Genomic DNA, 5,427 nt, shown 5'->3' on the forward strand with positions numbered 1-5,427 from the left:
TGCCGGATTTCAAATAAATATTACAATTCAATTATTGATCAGGTAATTGAAAAGACATTCAATACTAAAAACACAATTAATCTAGAAAAACTCAATTCAATAAAATCACAAATTCATGAAAGTGTCTACACAAGTTTCCATCTGACCTCTAGACTCTAAAAATTTAGTTCATAATTAAATTCTGATAAAACCAAAACATATTCAGAAAATTAAACATATTCAGAATTTAACAAAAGAGAGAAAACAAATCCGTCGATGCGATGCCGTGTCTGGACTCTCGATCTCCGTATTTTTCTCTTCAAGTAAGCACAGACTTTCCCTTCCTCAAAAATCACGATCAAATCTCCAATTCTTTCTTTGATATATGCGTCTATGTGTGTGTGTCGGCTCTCACTACAAGAAAAACGGGATACGACAACTGATTATATCCGTTGTCGTAGGGGTCAAAAAACCGTTGTACTTTAAGGTGTTGTCAAAAATATAACATTAAACAACGCTTTATATCCGTTGTGGATTCCAACATACAACAAGGGATATGCAACAATAAATATTTGTTGTCGTACGCAGTATTTGACCATGGTTTATAACCGTTGTCTTAAGTTGCCTTTAACGACAGTTATAAATCATTGTCTATGTTGACATACGACAACAAATTTGTAACAGTTTATATCCGTTTTCGTAGACATTATTCAACCACATTTTAAAACCGATGTCCTATGTAGGTGTTTGCTTATTATTCAACCACGTTTTAAAACCGTTGTCGTATGTTGTTTTTTACAACAATTTTAAACCGTTGTCTTAAATTGATTTTCACAACAGTTATTATTCGTTGTCCTCAACATTACAAATGAAACAAAATTTAAAATTTCTAAAATAAAATTTAATATACAATTTTTCAATATTACAAATTAATATTATTATTCTAAATTCTAAATCAATCTACACTAGAAAATATATAGATCGAGTTATGAACTAATCTATATAAATTAACTCGGAACTTTTCAATAGATCGAGTTATGAACTAATCTATATAAATTAACTTGGAACACTCCTTCCAGATTAACATCTACCATTATCCTCTGCATCACGACTATCTGCACAAGTTGACGAATTCAAGTAGCATAAAAAATGTCAAGATTTCTAAATTCAAATTCATAAAACAAATATGCTGGGAAGATCGACTTGATAGTAAATTTCCAATACAGTTATCCAAACAATCCGCATATGACTGAACCATCTTAGAAGATAAACAAAGAATCGAACTAAGCAACAAAGACCATGTGACATCTTCCTGGCAAAATAGTACTTAAAGAACTCCAGCATATAAATAAATTATAGATAGCTATTTTTACCGAATCTTCCAAATCTGCATCCACATTTGAAATTTGATGCTGCATTTGAAACTCGGTATGTCCGACTAATTCACGCTGCAACTCTATAAATTTTAATGTTTCAAAGATTATCAACAACAGTATAACATCAACATTTTCTTTAACAACAGTACCCAACGTTCTTGATCAGTTTACTAAAATAAAGCACCATTTCCCACAAGAAAAGTCCAAATTTACTATCATTATACAAGCACATTACCTTTAGGCCATACCTTAGAGACATAAATTTTCACCATTCTCAACCTAACACCTAAATCCGAAGTGGACTCTGAATTTAATGGAGCAAAAGGGATGGGACCTGGGAGGATGGGAGGGGATTAGATGAGAGGTGAGCAGGCATCTTGCACTTGTACAAGACATGAAATTTCAACTTTTCCATATAATTTAAACTCATGATTATCCAAAAACAGATACTTAGCTGCACATCGAACAATTGACAAGAAAGATCCAAATACATTCCTTGTCGATAGTAATAAAAAAGAAAACTCACAAATCTCGGGATTCCCTTATGATTGCTGAAATATTTCTGGGGTATAATTGGAGTATCCTCATCTTCTGAAGATGAGTCATGCTCAAGGCCCACGGCAGAAGGGTCATTCCTTGAATCCTATTTTGTGAAGATAGAATAGACCTGGCTTCAACTGATCTCTCATGCTGGAAATCAAAATCGTACAACTTAATAATAAGAAAATCAAGAAATCCTTCACGATTTCAAAATCATAATTTTTAATAATTAAGATATAACTAAAATCTCAAACTCAATATTTAAAAACAAGCTGAAATCCCATTAAAATATATGTCTGGACCTTTTTGTTCTCTTAGCTTTTTTCACTAGGTCGAGCGAGCTTAGATTCAAGATCGGCTGGATGCACGAGCTTTAACCAGTTAAGATCAAGCTCATCAGAAAGCCCGAACATGAAAGCTCGAGCTAGAAAAATCTAAAGCTTGATCAGGCTCATGTGGTTAAGTCAGCTCGACGGGTTTATTCGCTGGCTAATGTGTTTAAATCTCTATACTCAAACACAAGAGGAAAACCTGATATTAATTACTATTGAATTTGAAAAGAGAATCAAAACAAACCTTTATATATATAACTCAGAACAAATTATCACAGATGGTGTCATCAATAAAGAACTATGATATATGAAAGAAATGGGAAAAATGCATGGCCAAGTAGTTAGCTATCATTTGTCTGGCATGGGATGATGCATCTGCTGCTTCCTTGGCCATCCCAATTATAGCATAAGCCAGCCCAAAATTTATGGAAAATTTTATCATTTAAACAAGAAAAAAAACTGCCCACAGAATATGAAATAGATATAAATCCAGCTATCAAATAAATTGCTATTTTACCTCGGCTTTCTCTCTGGGATCAACATGTTTTGGAATATATCTAAGAGCTTCAGCTTTCTTACCTACATTAGTACATGCGGATAAATGGCCGGTAACCTAAAGATGACAATATAATAAAAGGTAAAAACATGGAAAAAATAAAAACAATGATATCTCTCCATGAACTATCAAAAGCTGTATCCATGAACCTCGAATTCCTCCTCATCATCCTTCCATATGGCACTGTATTCGAATTGATCATTTAGAAACAAAGTTAGAGACACACCCAAGATAAATAATTTAAGATTCAAAACAGCTTAAGGCACATTTATCATTTACAAGCAAACTTCCAGCCACAACGACCATGACGCAAGAACTATTAAATTAACTAAAATAAAACAGAAAGTGTTGAATCTAGATTCAATTAATTTTCTTATGCATAAAGATACTTAATTCACAAACCAAAAGAAAATCTATTTGCCTCCATAGAGAATACCATATAACAAAGAAATTAGACTAGACATGTGAAAAATAACAAACTAGGAACCAGTTTTCTCCGATAATGGAGACTTAATCAGACTCAAAAATTATGATGCAAGTACTTTCACGGTTCCAGAGAAATGATTGAAATAAAGTGGAATCCCTTCCTTGATAGATTGTATGTAACATTTAATAAACAAATTCAGGGTGTATTTGAAAATTGAATGTGCAGCCACAAAACAAAAACTATGACAGCATTCATGTTTCTAACGCGGAGGAATCTATGAATTGTCATTGTCGAATCAGTTATCAGTCACAAGTAAACCAAACCACAAATTAGATTTCATTAGCTAAACAGTAAACATACACCAAAACAATAAATCCGCTCAAATGAAAAGTTCCTACCACTAAAATAATATTATGAGATTTGGGACATGAAAGATATTCATGCATCAGTCCTCAAGACAGGCAAAACATAGAAAATGGTACCTTTCCTTTCAATTCCTCTAGCTCAGTATCTTTACTGTTCAGCAGCTGAATTTGCAATGAAATTTTTGATTCCAATTGACCTGGGAAAAAAAGGAAAGTGGTATTTATGTCATAGAAAAAAAATTGTTGACAATACAAAGCTTGAGGAGAATAGGAATACTTCGTAATTTTGCTGCTTCGACCTCAACATGTATCCGATTACTCTCAGATTTCTATCTTTGTTCTCATGGATTGGAAGGTAGCTTCCAAAAAAATTTTTGCTTCTCCTGAATGCATCACAAATATGCACCTTATTAAATTTAACACTCAAAAATTTCACAATTTTGTTCAATTAAGCTAAAATGAAATGAAGAACTAAAAAAATAAAGATATCGTGATTTCATTTGTTAATCAACAAAGAGCCGGTGCATTTGTATCCAATCAAAGGACTGAATCTGTAAAAATGTCTTCACCACATATACTTTATTCCATGTCAGTTGTGTCATCTTTAGTAAACAATAATGACCATATATAATAATATCATAGAAGCTGGGACATGAGAAAATGCTTTCATAGTAAGTGAAAAAATATCCTGAGAGGTCGAGCTTTCTGAAGTAACAAAAAACCATCATTGAATAAGATTATCAATAAATATAAGCCAAAGTACCTAATCGAACGACATATAAGTCAAAAAGTGAAAAATTACCTATCGTCATTTGAGCTCGAACAATGAGAAAACTAAAATCACTTCAATGCACTATTAACAACAAAGAATCGGATTATGCAACAAAAATCCAACATAATTCAGAGCTTAATTTCAAATTTTCACGAAACCAAATCGCGACCTGCTTGGATTCTCTAAGGGTTTCTAGATTGTTTTTCAGATCCACCATTGTTTTGTTTGCCCTCTGTAGCTCACGCAATGCCTGATACCTATCGTAATTTCAAATTCTCTTTCTGTGAGCCGAAATCCTTAAACAAGATTATAGCAGCCTTGACCAATTCAAGAGGTGCACCAGTATCGATTTAACAACAAGTGACTAGAGAACCAAAAAAGGAACAAAAAATACAGCCTGCAATAGCACCATGAATATAGTGGAAGCTCAATTTTGTTGATATCTATTCGAGAAATTGGGAAAAAGACTAACCCAAATTAATAGTTTGTTTGGAGATGTAAGCCAGCTGAAACTGCAGCCACAAGTGGAATAGGTGGACCTCATCGATGCAGGTACGCAGCAATGTCACGACAACCGCCATACCGTCGTCCATGTACTGACACGGCGAGTCGCTCCGTCCGATGGACATAGGGTCATCCACCGCCAGCGCCTCCCCATGATCCAACAGAATCGTCGGTTCCATCGTTGCACGCCTTTGCTCCAAATGCTCTCAGCTTTGCTCGGACGGTTTCTGATCGGGATTAAGGAAGCTTCACTTTAATGCTCTTGTACCCGTTGTGGGCGAAATATCGGTTCAAGAAGAAGAAGACACCTTTTTCCTTCACATTGAATTGAAGCATTAGCTTTGCCAACTATGGAATATAGTGTCATGTGAAAATAATCATACCAGCATTATGTCTAAACTGATTTATCTCGTGATAAAGATGGAATTTAAGTTTAATATTACCAGCAAAGCTTTGTCCAGTGATATACAAGCTTCTGTTAGTTTTGCAGGAACATCAAGTTGTCCAAGGCTATTTTACAAAACAAAACTAAGATGCAGCAGTAAAAAAAGTCCAAAAAGAAACCAAATATAGTGA

General features: G+C 34.0%; 1 long non-coding RNA gene across 5 annotated transcripts; it reads right to left on the reverse strand.

The window, feature by feature from the left end:
- Positions 1–282: 282 nt before the first annotated feature.
- Positions 283–5,223, reverse strand: LOC140864860 (uncharacterized). 5 transcript variants are annotated; one of them, XR_012144381.1, is made up of 5 exons: positions 4,820–5,223; positions 3,853–3,958; positions 3,693–3,772; positions 2,198–2,966; positions 929–2,045 (listed from the first exon to the last, which is right to left on the reverse strand). It is a non-coding gene; the product is annotated as an uncharacterized lncRNA (long non-coding RNA). The 5 variants fall into 5 exon arrangements; XR_012144382.1 differs by lacking the exons at positions 3,693–3,772; positions 3,853–3,958; positions 4,820–5,223 and adding an exon at positions 283–393 and having other exon boundaries at positions 1,353–2,045; positions 2,198–3,626; XR_012144379.1 differs by lacking the exons at positions 3,693–3,772; positions 3,853–3,958; positions 4,820–5,223 and having other exon boundaries at positions 929–1,689; positions 1,882–2,045; positions 2,198–3,628.
- Between the last annotated feature and the right edge of the window lie 204 nt (positions 5,224–5,427).

Source organism: Henckelia pumila, chromosome 4 (assembly GCF_033568475.1).
Source record: "Henckelia pumila isolate YLH828 chromosome 4, ASM3356847v2, whole genome shotgun sequence".
In the NCBI taxonomy this organism is placed as follows: domain Eukaryota; kingdom Viridiplantae; phylum Streptophyta; class Magnoliopsida; order Lamiales; family Gesneriaceae; genus Henckelia; species Henckelia pumila.